Below are 14,899 nucleotides of genomic sequence, written 5' to 3' on the forward strand. Positions count from 1 at the left end.
GTGACTGAATCTAGGGGAACTGAGAGGTATAGGGTGTGGAGTTGGCAAGAGGTGTATTATACATTATTACAGTTTGCTTGGCTTCTATTTTTAATACTTCTTAAAATACTCAGCTGTTTAACAAGTGGTGCTGGGAAAACTGGTCAACCGCTTGTAAAGGAATGAAACTAGATCACTTTCTAACACCGCACACAAAAATAAACTCAAAATGGATTAAAGATTTAAATGTAAGACCAGAAACTATAAAACTCCTAGAGGAAAACATAGGCAAAACACTCTCCGACATAAATCACAGCAGGATCATCTATGATCCACCTCCCAGAATACTGGAAATAAAAGCAAAAATAAACAAATGGGATCTAATTAAAATTAAAAGCTTCTGCACAACAAAGGAAACTGTAAGCAAGGTGAAAGGACAGCCTTCTGTATGGGAGAAAATAATAGCAAATGAAGCAACTGACAAACAACTAATCTCAAAAATATACAAGCAACTTGTGCAGCTCAATTCCAGAAAAATAAACGACCCAATCAAACAATGGGCCAAAGAACTAAATAGACATTTCTACAAAGAAGACATACGGATGGCTAACAAACACATGAAAAGATGTTTAATATCACTCATTATCAGAGAAATGCAAATCAAGACCACAATGAGATACCATTTCACACCAGTCAGAATGGCTGCAATCCAAAATCTGCAAGCAATAAATGCTGGAGAGGGTGTGGAGAAAAGGGAACCCTCTTACACTGTTGGTGGGAATGCAAACTAGTACAGCCAGTATGAAGAACAGTGTGGAGATTCCTTAAAAAACTACAAATAGAACTGCCTTATGACCCAGCAATCCTACTTCTGGGCATACACACTGAGGAAACCAGAATTGAAAGAGACACATGTACCCCAATGTTCATTGCAGCACTGTTCATAATAGCCAGGACATGGAAGCAACCTAGATGTCCATCAGCAGATGAGTGGATAAGAAAGCTGTGGTACATATACACAATGGAGTATTACTCAGCCATTAAAAAGAATACATTTGAATCAGTTCTCATGAGATGGATGAAACTGGAGCCGATTATATAAAGTAAGCCAGAAAGAAAAACAGCAATACAATATACTAACACATACATATGGAATTTAGAAAGATGGTAATGATAACCTTGTATGTGAGACAGCAAAAGAGACACAGATGTAAAGAACACACTTTTGGACTCTGTGGGAGAGGGAGAGGATGGAATGATTTGGGAGCATGGCATTGAAACATGTATACTATCATGTAAGAAACAAATCGCTAGTCTAGGTTCGATACAGGATACAGGATGCTTCGGGCTGGTGCACTGGGATGACCCAGAGAGATGATATGGGGAGGGTGGTGGGAGGGGATTCAGGGTTGGAAACTCATGTACACCTGTGATGGATTCATGTCTATGTATGGCAAAACCAATATAGTATTGTAAAGTAAAAAAATAAAATTTAAATTTAAAAAAATAAATAAATAAAAAAGAAAAAAGAAAAAGAAAAAATAAATAAAAAATAAAAAGCAAAAAAATTCATCATATTTAAATTATTTAAAAATTAAATTATCATATTTATTTATATGTATAAAGCAAATGACATTGAATAGATGATGATCTATACAGAATTAAATTTTTACCAAGTACAATTAGATAATATACAAAATTCTGATGTGAAATAAAACTAACAATGAGAAAGCAATAAAAGCAAAATTGGATGTAAGTTTAAAAATTGTGTAATTGCATAAAACTTTGATTAACTGATTTACTACATAATTTTCATTGCTCTCTATTGTAAATGGAAACACCTTCCTATTTTAAATGTCCCACCTATTTAGACCCAGTGGTACACAAGATGTTATACAGTTTACATATGAGCAAAGAAATTGTCAATGAAAGCATGAATGTGTAGTTCATCCCTTATTTATAATTAATTTAATTCCTTGAGATAAGAGGAAAAATTTAATCAGATTTATGAAGACTTTTACTTTCTGAAGGATTGGCCCTCTTGCTAAGTTACTGAATTCATTATGGGTAATGAACTAATTTGATTTGATCTGCTATTTTTCTCCAGAGATTCTTCATAGCATTAGTCATCTCAGAATTTCTTAGACTGTAGATCCATGGGTTCAGCATGGGGGTTATGACTGTATAAAACACACTCAATGATTTGTCAATTGGGAAGGTTGTCACTGGTCTTAAATATATGAAAATACAGGGAACAAAGCAGACAACCACAGTGATGTGAGAACCACAGGTCTGAAGGGCTTTCTGCCTCCCTTCTTGACTCAGGTTCTTCAGAGCACAGGATGACTCCATAGAGGACAAGTAAGAGCAGAAAGATGATAAAGCAGATCAGACCTCCATTGGCCCGCACTATGATGCCAATGACATAGGTGTCAGTACAAACAAGTTTCCATAAGGGGTACATGTCACGTGTAAAGTGATCAATGACATTGGGGCCACAGAATGGGAGCTCATAAACAGTACTAAGTTGAATTACTGAGTGCAGAAAACCTCCAACCCAGGACACCACCAGCATCACAACACACATCCTCTGCCTCATGATCACCAAATAATGCAAGGGCTTGCAGATAGCCACATAGCTGTCATAGTTCATGACCAGCAGAAACTATCTATAAACATCTGAGTCATGCAAGATTCAAAGGTTATGATATTTTCCCCAAAGAGTAAGTCTGAAATCAGTCTGAGGGATATACAAGAGGAATAAGCAGCATCCATAAATGATAAGCTGGCAAGAAAAAGATACAGCGGTGAGTTCAGGGTATTACTGACAGTTATAGTCACAATAATGAGAAGGTTGCCCACGACTGTCAAAATGTAGAAAAGAAAGTTCAGTTCAGTTCAGTTCAGTTGCTCAGTCATATCCAACTCTTTGCGACCCCATGAATTGCAGCACGCCAGGCCTCCCTGTCCATCACCAACTCCCGGAGTTCACTCAGATTCATGTCCATCGAGTCAGTGATGCCATCCAGCCATCTCATCCTTTGTCGTCCCTTCTCCTCCTGACCCCAATCCCTCCTAGCATCAAAGTCTTTTCCAATGAGTCAACTCTTCGCATGTGGTGGCCAAATTACTGGAGTTTCAGCTTTAGCATCATTCCTTCCAAAGAAATCCCAGGGCTGATCTGAGTGGACTGATTGGATCTCCTTGCAGTCCAAGGGACTCTCAAGAGTCTTCTCCAACACCACAGTTCAAAAGCATCAATTCTTCAGTGCTCAGCTTTCTTCACAGTCCAACTCTTGCATCTATACATGACCACTGGAAAAGCCATAGCCTTGACTAGACGAACTTTAGTTGGCAAAGTAATGTCTCGGCTTTTGAATGTGCTACCTAGGTTGGTCATAACTTTTCTTTCAAGGAGTAAGTGTCTTTTAATTTCATGGCTGCAGTCACCATCTGCAGTGATTTTGGAGTCCCCAAAAATAAAGTCTGACACTGTTTCCACTGTTTCCCCATCTATTTCCCATGAAGTGATGGGACCAGATGTCATGATCTTTTTCTGAATGTTGAGCTTTAAGCCAACTTTTTCACTCTCCAATTTCACTTTCATCAAGAGGCCTTTTAATTCCTCTTCACTTTCTGCCATAAGGGTGGTGTCATCTGCATATCTGAGGTTATTGATATTTCTCCTGGCAATCTTGATTCCAGCTTGTGTTTCTTCCAGTCCAGCATTTCTCATGATATCCTCTGCATAGAAGTTAAATAAGCAGGGTGACAATATACAGCCTTGACGTACTCCTTTTCCTATTTGGAACCAGTCTTTTGTTCCATGTCCAGTTCAAACTGTTGTTTCTTGACCTGCATATAGATTTCTCAAGAGGCAGGTCAAGTGGTCTGATATTGCCATCTCTTTCAGACTTTTCCACAGTTTATTGTGATCCACACAGTCAAAGGCTTTGGCATAGTCAATAAAGCAGAAATAGATGTTTTGCTGGAACTCTCTTGCTTTTTCCATGATCTAGCGGATGTTGGCAATTTGATCTCTGGTTCCTCTGCCTTTTCTAAAACCAGCTGGTACATCAGGAAGTTCACGGTTCACGTATTGCTGAAGTCTGGGTGGAGAATTTTGAGCATTACTTTACCAGCGTGTGAGATGAGTGCAATTGTGCGGTAATTTGAGCATTCTTTGGCATTGCCTTTCTTTGGGATTGGAATGAAAACAGACCGTTTCCAGTCCCGTGGCCACTGCTGAGTTTTACAAATTTTTTGGCATATTGAGTGCTACATATAACTGCATTCAGCTGGTTCATCTCAAATGTTGATTCTTCTCTAATTAAATCTTTTTTACCTTCCTCATAATTTTGAGAGTTGCCTCTTTACTTCCAGAGATGCCAAGAAGATAATCACCATGTAGAACATGACTTACAGATCCCTGTCCTCTGGGGGAACTATCATCTTAAGAAACTAGAAGAAAATAAGCAAAATAAATCCAGAGACCCTTGTAGAATGGAAATAATAAATAGAAAACAAGTCACAGAAGTAAAAGTAATTGAAAAACTGAGAAAATACATAAGACCAAGAGTTAGTTATTTGAAAATTTAATAAAATTGATTACATCCTAGCAAAACAGACTAAGAAAAATTAAGAACAAATTCCCAGTGTCAAGAATAAAGACTGTGGGTTCTTGTGCTCGCTGCTGGGGTCGGAGGCCAGAGTGAGTGTCTCGCGGCTGGAGAAGGAGGATGGTGGTGGAGTTGCGGGTTACCCGGGAGGGAATTAAGACAGAGCCAGAGAAGCCACCAATCCGGACCTGCCCGCTGCTCCTGTGCGGCTTCACCAAGGACAACGGCCGCCACCACCACATGGACGAGTTCTCCTGCAGAAACGTGCCTTCTGCGAGCTGCAGATCTACACTTGGATGGATGCAACCTTTAAATAATTGACTAGTTTGGTAAAAGACGTCTTCCCAGAAGCCAGATAAAAAGGCACACCCTTCAATTTTGCAGTTGTCTTTACAGATCTTAAAAGTCCTGGCTATTGAGTAAAGAAAATGGGCAGCACCGTGTCTGGGAGAAAGGGGACTGATGACTCCATGACCCTACAGTCGCAGAATTTCCAGATAGGAGACTACCTGGACATAGCGATCACCCCTGCACATCGTGCACCACCTCCTTCAGGGTGCATGAGGCCCCATTAAATTGTACTTACTCTTCCCAGTCAATTGTGTGAAATAAACTTTCACTTCTTCCTCCCCTCCTTATTGCCATTAAGCCTTTAAACTCTATAAACACATTGTGATGCATCTATTTAGAAATTAGATTTGGCTTTGCTATGGTATGAATATTAATAGAAAGTCCATATGTTTCAAGTTCTGTAACATATGAAAAGTGCTCTTAGCATTCTATGTAAAACTGTAGTGTTAAATATATCTTGCAATCACCCTGAATGTGAAAGTTAATGGGGCCTGTGTTCCAGGTTTAATATAGTACTGGTTGTTTAGGCTAAAGAATGGAGTTGGTATGTTTCAGCCCAAATGGGGAAGAACAAGAAAGCCATATTGTATTAAATGGAACAGGGATTTGTCACCTACCTGGATGCTGTATGGACTTGGGAAGAGGACCTGTGGGAATGAGGGGGTGCAGCTGCAGTGTTTGGAAACAGTCTGAGCTGATGCAAGTTGAAGAATCTGTCTGTGTTTAAAGAGAGTGGTCTGCCTGAATCAAGGCATGATGACAAGTTAGAGAAAAGTTGCCACAGTGAGGACTTCATATACTTTGAAAATAGGGAGAATAGAGCATTTTGAGGCAGGGAGTAGGATAGAGGAACAAGGATTAGAACTCAGGAAAAGGATAGAAAGATTTTCCTTGAAGATCTGAAAATGCAGGGAGAAGGAAAGAGGACCCTTCAGAGCAAGAGAAAGGTTGGGGGTGAGGTCAGGTTGAGTATGCAGAGATGTCCACACACACACTCTTCAGTGCTAGGGCTGACTCATGTCTGATTTGAGGCAGTATACAGAGTGGTTAAAATCAAGTGGGCTGAACATTTAAATCCTGGTTACACTAGGAGCACCTTGGACAAGTTACCTGAGTCTGTTTTTGTCTAAAATTTGTAAAATAGAAGTGACAGCACACAGGACTGTGAAGACTAATAAAGTTAGACATAAACTAGGACTTTTAGAAAACATAAACTGTATGTGTGCCATCTTTCCACAGAACAGTTACAGTCTCAGTGTGCAGTGTGTGATTAAGCCCTATTACCTTCAGTCTGTTCCACAGAAAACTTTAAAAGTGTGTATCCCCAAATTGTGACTGTTGATTGTGACAGTCACTACAGAGCTGAATGCATTTGGTAAAAAAATTGCAGAAAGTAAATTCAAAGGACAAACAATGCATTGTGAAAATTATATAATAATACCCTGTAAAAATGGAAAACAAAAAAGTTCCTGATTGAAATAATAGACACTCCAAAAATATCATTAAAGCTGCTATTTATAATATCAGCAAGAAAACCTAAATTCACAAGGAAACATACTAGATCTGTATGAACATAATAGAAAACAAGTAGAAAGACATATCCAGTTTGTGGATAAGAATTCTCAGTTCTCCAAGAAAAGATATAAATTTTTTAAAGCAAATCTCATGGACAATACTAACTAAATTTAGTTTTTCTTAGATTGGCTTATTGAATTTTAATTGTAAAATATAAATATATGAGTAGACATCACTTTGATAAGGAATAATAATGAAGGAGTCATAGGCCTATCATGTTACAAAATGTATCTTAAATGAAATTACATCATATGATACATGGCACCAGAATAAAGGGATCAATGGATGATAATAGAGGCCTAAATTGGATTCAACTACATGCTATCTTTTGGAATATAAAATGAGAATATCAAAGCATGGAGAAAAATAATTATGCATGTACAAAAATGGTCATCTAGAAAAAAATAGTTAAAATATAATACATGTATATGTATGGCTGAGTATCTTGGCTATTCAGCTGAAACTATCACAACATTGTTAATTTCTTGTACCCCAATATAAAATAAAAGATTCAAAAGAAGCAAAAAAAAAAAAAAGTAGTACCCACACAGTGGGCTTCCCAGGTGGCTCAGTGTTAAAGAGTCCACCTGCCAATGCAGGAGACACAGAAGATTCAGGTTCAGTTTGACCTCTAGTCTGGGAAGATCTCCTGGAGTAGGAAATGGCAATCCACTCTAGTATTCTTGCCTGGAAAATTCCATGGACAGAGGATCTTGGCTAGGTACAGTCCATGAGATTGCAAAAAGTCTAAAATGAAAAGTGCTCAGTGAACCACTGAGCACACATTCAATGTCTACTTTACTTCTTACAACAAAATATAGATGATTTTAAAAGATATGAAATAGCAAAAAGACAAAGACAAAATGTTGGAAAATAAGGAACAATATTTTAGCATCATCAAAATAGGAAAATTCTAAGCAAGGTGTAGTTCCAAAGGAAATACTGATAAGATTTACCTATGTAAATGTAAAAGTATTTCTATGTGACCAAATATTCTGCACTGAATAAGTACATCAAAAACAAATCACAATCTGGAAATTCAATAATTCTACATAGATGATAAATGGGATAATTTCTATAATATGTAATTAAGTCATAAAATCAATATGGAAAATATCAGCAATCAAATAAAATATGAAAAATTCTCTAATAAGCAATTCATGTAAAAGGAATATAGATCAATTTAAACACTTGAATAGATACCCAAATTCAATTAACTTGAATATTTATAAATAAAGTGAAAGTGAAGTCGCTCAGTCGTGTCCGACTCTTTGTGACCCTGTGGACTGTAACCTACCAGGCTCCTCCGTCCATGGGATTCTCCAGGCAAGAATACTGGAGTGGGTTACCATTTCCTTCTCCAGGGGATCTTCCCGACACAGGGATTGAACCCGGGTCTCCCAACTTGTAGGCAGATACTTTAACCTCTGAGCCACTAGAGAAGCCCATAAATAAAGTAGATAAGTGAAATATAAAAACTGTTACCCATGAGCTTGTACCAAATCCACACTCCCCTAATTCTGAAAAATACATTTGAATACATTCTGAACAATCAGCGTTTGATAAATATTTGTGGTATCCGATATCTGAGTAAAGAACCACAACTAAGATGCCAATGACACAGGTGTCAGTACAGACCAGTTTCAATAAGGGGTACCTATCACACGTAAAGTGATCAATGATATTGGGGCAACAGAATGGGAGCCAAAAAATAGTGCTAATTTGAATAATTGAGTGGAAATGTCTCCAACACAGGACACCACCAGAAGCATAACACACACCCTTTGCCTCATGATCAAGTAATGCAAGGCCTACAGAGGGCCACAAAGCAGTCATAGGCCATTGCTAACAGAAGGAAGACCTCTGATAAACCAAAAAAGTGCTCTATGAACAGCTGGGTCATGCATGATTCAAAGGATATGGTATTTTCCCCAAATAACAAGTCTGAAATTAATCTTGGCACAAAAGGAGATGAATAATCTACATCCATAATTGATAAGAAAGTAAGGGAAAAGTACATCAGCGAATTCAGTGTCCTACTGATCATCATATCAAAATAATGAACAGGATGTCCACCACAATCAAAACGTAGAAGAGCAAGAATATAACAGAAAAGGACTTTCTGCTCCTTTGGGTTCCATGTGAGTCCCGGGAGGTAAAATAATTTACATTGTTCCTTGGTTCCATCTAGTCTGGACAGTAGCTGACCTCACATATTAGAAGCAGTTTACCTGGAAAACAAGGAGGACACATTTAAATTCACCATAAGTTGTCTATTTGTCCATTCAATTAAAAAATGTGCAGACAGAATCAATTTTTGCCCATTAGTTCATAGAAATATACCCAAGTTGCAAAAGTCATAGTTCCCTTCCCTCACTGATATCACACAAAATGAAGGATCAGAAAATTCCAGACCAACTAATAGGTGCCATGAGAAGGATAGTCACATAATGCTAAACATCACAGAGTAGGGATATATTAATCAGACTAGAATCAGAGAAGGCTTTCCAGAAGAAGCAATGATTTAGCTGAACTTTAAAGAAAAAATGAAAGTACAGGATAAAATAGGATGGAAATTCCAGGAAAATACTATCATTTATAATGTCATAAAATTGTAACACTTTAGATCCACTTAAACTAACATACTACCTGTTAGTAAATCAAACTATGAATAGAAGGTCACTGCCCTGTATTGTCTCAGAATGACCTGGAATTTCTTTCTTAGAGTGTCAAGGAAAAGATTCCTCCTTCTCCTGATCAATGAATAGCAAGTCAGTTCAATTTTGTAGACTTTATCTCTACCCTCACTTTAACATATAAAACACTTCCACTTTTAGACATCTATAGTTGGATATCAGTTTAGTACATATAACAAAAAAATAAAATTTTCCATAATATAAAAGGTGTTCCCCATATTGTTAAATTGCACCATCTTCAATGTAATTGCACACACACACACACACACACACACACACAAATTAAAGAAATAAAACACATCTTGTTATTCACTCCCTTTTTTTTATCATATTATTTCCTGATAGCTATGGAATACTGGGTTTCCTCAGTTGGCTCAACAGTAAAAAATCCATCTTCAATGCAGAACACAGGAGATGCAAGTTCAACCCCTGGGTCAGGAAGATCCCCTGGAGGAGTGTATGTCCACCCACTTTAGTATTCTTGCCTGGAGAATCTTATAAGCAGAAGAGCCTTGCAGGCTATAGTCCATAGGGTTGTAAAGAGTCAAACATGACTGAAATGATTGAGTATGCATACACGTGTATGGAATACTGTCGTCTCTACTTTCAAAGTATATAACATATTTTTGATCATTTCCTTCCTGGCCCAGGGAAGTAATTTCCTGCCAAGTCTCTCAACTTTCTTTTGGACGCCAGCAATTTATTCTCCAGAAACAGCTCAAATTATACTCTTTAAATCTTGTTCTGATTACCACTAAACAACTCAAAACACTTATTCCAACCATGCTATCATAATTTAATACATACCAATTAATATTTATAGTAACAAGTACTGTAATCACCTTTACCTTTTTTCCAGTTGAAGAAGCTATAACTAAGAATAGCTTATAATTTTCCAAGGGCCCAAATTTTAAGTGATAGTAATATAATTGGAACCTAAATTTGATGTGTTTCAAAATGATTTAATTTATTCCAAAATAAAGTCCACAATTGTGAATCATAATTCCCACCATTTAATATTAGTCTTACATTGGGGGAAACGTGTTCACAATCAGAAGGAAAGTTTTAAAATCACTTATAAATGCCTGATTTTGTTTTCCTTATCCAATATGTGATGGAGGCCAAAAGGTTGCAATATTGTCTGAAGGTAAATTAGATTTAATTTAGCTGTCTCTTCATTTCTTTCATGGATTCTTCTGTTTATTTAGAACAATATGATCTGCACTATGCTAAGCTGCTAAGTCACTTCAGTAGTGTCCAACTCTGTGTGACCCCACAGATGGCAGCCCACCAGGCTCCCCCGACCCTGGGATTCTCCAGGCAAGAACACTGGAGTGGGTTGCCATTTCCTTCTCCAATGCATGAAAGTGAAGAGTGAAAGTGAAGTCATTCAGTCGTGTCTGACTCTTAGCGAACCCATGGACTGCAGCCTACCAGGCTCCTCTGTCCATGGGATTTTCCAGGCAAGAGTACTGGAATGGGGTGCCATTGCCATCTCCGGATCTGCACTATAGATTGCTTTAAAGAAATCCCACCGTGTACATTTAGCAGAAATTAACATGAATCTTATATTTATATGTAAAGATAGTAACAAGATATTTTCCAGGAAATTTTGTCTCTGGTAATTTCTTTTTAACTTCAAAATAGAAAAATACTATTGAATTGTTTAGCCATTCTCACTTTTTCATATCAGTACAGCCAGACTAGTTGACTTTGGATTTTGAGAAAAATTCTGTTTTTTCCTTGCCATTTTTTTAATGCAATGCTTTCAGCCTGACAAAGGATCTCCTGAAACTTTTATATCAGCTCTTAAAAGAAAATAATCCATTTTTTTCAACAGAGACAAAGAAGACTTTTATGATTTCAAAACCCCATTTATCTCTGCGTCTTAGAAATGGAGTGTGTCCAGGGTTCAGTTTTCCTTAATTAAATTCACTAAGACTTTCCACTAAATTGTGCAAGTGCATCTGTACGTGAAAAGTGAAAGTGTTAGTCACTCAGTTGTCTGACTCTTGTCAACCCCCTGGACTGTAGCCCAGCAGGCTCCTCTGTCCATGGGATTCTCCAGGCAAGAATATTGGAGTGGGTTGCCATTCACTTCTCCAGGGGATCCTCTTGACTCAGGGACTGAAACCAGGTCTTCAGCATTGCAAGTGAATTCTTTACTGTCTAAGCCACTAGGGAGTCCCCCAGGTGGCCACACAGATTCACAGGAGGTTAGATATAGATCTGAGTGTGTGGTGGAACACAAACTTATGTATTGTTGGATACAGACCTATGCACATTTGGATACAGGTATATACTTGTGGCTTTGAGGGCTAAGCTGTAAAACATGTCAGCAAAAGACACCAAACACTCTCTGAGCAGCTCATACAAAATGTGAACCAAATGAAAATAAGAGAATCTTCTTTTTCTATAAGAAGACAAAAAGTGAGGTTTATGTATACTCTACAGAGATGATGACAAATTTTTATTGAGTCATCAATCAATTCTTCATAATGCACATCTTTTCCCAGATTGGAAAACAAGATATTAAAACATGCCTTCTTCTTCACAGTAAATATGTAAATGACATTCTAAATGTACTTTCATTGTTTCTAGGCACAGAGAATGCAAATACAATTAATTCCCCTGATTTCATGGAGCATAGAACAATGAACATAGACAATTAACAAAGTTTCTTATCTCATGACTTGAAAAATACTATAAAAATTTTACAATTAGCTAAATTTCTGTCTTGCTCTGTTTGGGCTGCTATTACAGAATTCTAAGGATAGTGGGATTTAATTTAGGTCATACCTGAATGGTCCAGTGGTTTTCCCTACTTTCTTCAATTTCAGTCTGAGTTTGGAAATAAGGAGTTCATGACCTGAGCCAGTCAGCTCCTGATCTTATTTTTGTTGACTGTATAGAGCTTCTCCATCTTTGGTTGCAAAGAATATAATCAATCTGATTTCGGTGTTGACCATCTGGTGATGTCCATGTGTAGAGTCTTCTCTTGACTGTGTGGATCACCATAAGCTGTGGAAAATTCTGAGAGAGATGGGAATACCAGACCACCTGACCTGCCTCTTGAGAAACTCATATGCAGGTCAGGAAGCAACAATTAGAACTGGACATGGAACAACAGACTGGTTCCAAATAGGAAAAGGAGTATGTCAAGGCTGTATATTGTCACCCTGCTTATTTAACTTCTATGCAGAGTACATCATGAGAAATGCTGGGCTGAAAGAAGCACAAGCTGGAGTCAAGATTGCCAGGAGAAATATCACTAACCTCAGATATGCAGATGACACCACCCTTATGGCAGAAAGTGAAGAGGAACTCAAAAGCCTCTTGATGAAAATGAAAGAGGAGAGTGGAAAAGTTGGCTTAAAGCTCAACATTCAGAAAACGAAGATCATGGCATCTGGTTCCACCACTTCATGGGAAATAGATGGGGAAACAGTGGAAACAGTGTCAGACTTTATTTTGGGGGGCTCCAAAATCACTGCAGGTGGTGATTGCAGACATGAAGTTAAAAAAAGCTTACTCTTTGGAAAAAAATTTATGACTAACTTAGATAGCATATTGAAAAGCAGAGACATTACTTTGCCAACAAAGGTCCTTCTAGTCAAGGCTATGGTTTTTCCAGTGCTCATGTATGGATGTGAGAGTTGGACTGTGAAGAAAGCTGAGGGCTGAAGAATTGATGCGTTTGAACTGTGGTGTTGTAGAAGACTTTTGAGAGTCCTTGGACTGCAAGGAGATCCAACCAGTCCATTCTGAAGGAGATCACCCCTGAGATTTCTTCGGAGGAAATGATGCTAAAGCTGAAACTCCCATACTTTGGCCACCTCATGCGAAGAGTTGACTCATTGGAAAAGACTTTGATGCTGGGAAGGATTGGGGGCAGGAGGAGAAGGGGACGACAGAGGATGAGATGGCTGGGTGGCATCACTGACTCGATGGACCTGAGTCTGAGTGAACTCTGGGAGTTGGTGATGGACAGGGAGGCCTTGCGTGCTGTGGTTCATGGGGTTGCAAAGAGTTGGACACAACTGAGCGACTGAACCGAACCAAAGGATAGTGAGGTGGCTTAAAAATTAAGGATTTGTTTTTCACAGTTATAGATATTCTTAAGTCCAAGACAGAGTTGTCCATAGGTTCCATTTACGATGAGGGTCTGTTTTACAGTTGATGGTCTTCACATGGCAGAAGCATCAGTTGACTATAGGATGTCATTCATAAGGTCATTAATCCCATCTTTGAGGGCTCTACCTTCCAAATAACAACACATTATAAAGGATTAACTTGGAAATTTGGAAGGAGATTCAAACTTTCATTTTATAAAACAACCAAAAGTGGAGAAGTTAATAAATTTTGATAAATGCAAATGTTTGATGTTATTTGGTGAGTCGTATTGTGCTTGACTTCCCTGGTGGCTCAGAGGTTAAGGCATCTGCCCCTCAATGCGGGAGACCTGGGTTCGATCCCTGGGTCAGGAAGATCCCTTGGAGAAGGAAATGGCAGCCCACTCCAGTATTCCTGCCTGGAGAATCCCATGGATGGAGGAGCCTGGTGTGCTACAGTTCAAGGGGTTGCAAAGAGTTGGACAAGAGTGAGTGACTTCACTTTTCACTTTCACTTTTATTGTGCTTGAGAAGATTTTGAGATGATGGCAGAAAGTGAGGAGGAACTAAAACACCTCTTGATAAAGGTGAAAGAGGAGAATGAAAAAGTTGGCTTAAAACTCAACATTCAAAATATTAACATCATGGCATCCGGTCCCATCACTTCCAGGCAAATAGATGGGGTAACAATGGAAACAGGGATACTTTATTTTATTGGGCTCCAAAATCACTGTGGTCTGTGACTGCAGCCCTAAAATTAAAAGATGCTTGCTCCTTGGAAGAAAGCTATAACATACATAGACTGCATATTAAAAAGCAGAAGCATCTTTTTGCTGACAAACTCATTATAGTGAAAGCTATGTTTTTTTCCAGTAGTTACATATGGATGTGACAGTTAGACCATAAAGAAGGCTGAACACTGAAGAATTTATGCTTTCAAATTGTGGTGCTGGATAAGAATTTTGAGAGTGGAATCAAGATTGCCTGGAGAAATATCAATAACCTCAGATATGCAGATGACACTACCCTTATGACAGAAAGCAAAGAGAAACTAAAGAGCCTCTTAATGAAAGTGAAAGATGTGAGTGAAAAAGTTGGCTTAAAACTTAACATTCAAAAACCTAAGATCATGGCTTCTGGTCCCATCAATTCATGGCAAATAGTTGAGGAAACAATAGAAATAGTCACAGACTTTTTTTGGTGGGGTCTGCAGATGGTGACTGCAGCCATGAAATTAAAAGACACTTACTCCTTGGAAGAAAAGTTATGACCAACCTAGACAGCATGTTAAAAAGCAGAGACATTACTTTGCCAACAAATTTCCATCTAGTCAAAGCTATGGTTTTTCCAGTAGTCATGTATGGATGTGAGAGTTGGACTATAAAGAAAGCTAAACACTGAAGAACTGATGCTTTTGAACTGTGGTGTTAGAGAAGACTCTTTAGAATCCCTTGGACTGCAAGGAGATCCAACCAGTCCATCCTAAAGGAAAGTAACCCTGAATACTCATTGGAAGGATTGATGCTAAAACTGAAGCACCAATACTTTGGCCACCTGATGCAAAGAG

General features: G+C 38.3%; 2 pseudogenes; one reads left to right on the forward strand and one right to left on the reverse strand.

Annotated features, from left to right (window-relative positions):
- Positions 1-2,040: 2,040 nt before the first annotated feature.
- On the reverse strand, positions 2,041-8,544 carry LOC138429695 (olfactory receptor 4A47-like; annotated as a pseudogene).
- On the forward strand, positions 2,757-5,173 carry LOC138428709 (histone deacetylase complex subunit SAP18 pseudogene; annotated as a pseudogene).
- Positions 8,545-14,899: the final 6,355 nt, after the last annotated feature.

This window comes from Ovis canadensis, chromosome 24 (genome assembly GCF_042477335.2).
Source record: "Ovis canadensis isolate MfBH-ARS-UI-01 breed Bighorn chromosome 24, ARS-UI_OviCan_v2, whole genome shotgun sequence".
Classification (NCBI taxonomy): domain Eukaryota; kingdom Metazoa; phylum Chordata; class Mammalia; order Artiodactyla; family Bovidae; genus Ovis; species Ovis canadensis.